This window comes from Austrofundulus limnaeus, unplaced genomic scaffold (genome assembly GCF_001266775.1).
Source record: "Austrofundulus limnaeus strain Quisiro unplaced genomic scaffold, Austrofundulus_limnaeus-1.0 Scaffold6725, whole genome shotgun sequence".
NCBI classification, from domain to species: Eukaryota; Metazoa; Chordata; class Actinopteri; order Cyprinodontiformes; family Rivulidae; genus Austrofundulus; species Austrofundulus limnaeus.
This window is the reverse complement of record NW_013959127.1, coordinates 1-458: the sequence shown is the minus strand read 5'-3', so window position 1 is coordinate 458 and position 458 is coordinate 1. Positions and strand designations below refer to the sequence as shown.

Sequence of the window (458 nt, the reverse complement as noted above, 5' to 3'; positions counted from 1 at the left end):
GTATTGAACACAGTTGCACCTTGAATTAGCCACAAGGGAACTGAGCATCACCCAACATGGGACTTGAACCCATGACCCTGAGATTAAAAGGCTCATGCTCTACCAACTGAGCTAGCTGGGCTCTGACAACCTTGGCAGACTGAAAGACAGACAGACTTGGCACAAAGGAATCTTGCAACACAGCATCATTTTTCCTCATTAAGATAACCTTTTATAGCTACTCAGTGAGAAATGTCTAAGTGCTTTGGGAAGTACAAAATCAGAAAAACAGTGAATACACATTAGGTATTTTGGTAGTACGTGAATGAAATAAAGTCAATAAGTAAACACTACTGTCAGTAGGAGGGTACCCAACACGAGGTGACGATCTCTGTTTTGTTTGACACAGTCTCTGTGGCGCTATTGGTAAGCGCGTTTGGCTTTTAACTGAAAGGATGGTGTTTCAAGCCCACCCAGGG

At 43.2% G+C, this 458-nt stretch overlaps 1 non-coding gene across 1 annotated transcript; it reads right to left on the bottom strand.

The window, feature by feature from the left end:
• Nucleotides 1–48: 48 nt before the first annotated feature.
• On the bottom strand, nucleotides 49–121 carry trnak-uuu (transfer RNA lysine (anticodon UUU)). The gene has a single exon. It is a non-coding gene; the product is annotated as a tRNA-Lys (tRNA).
• Nucleotides 122–458: the final 337 nt, after the last annotated feature.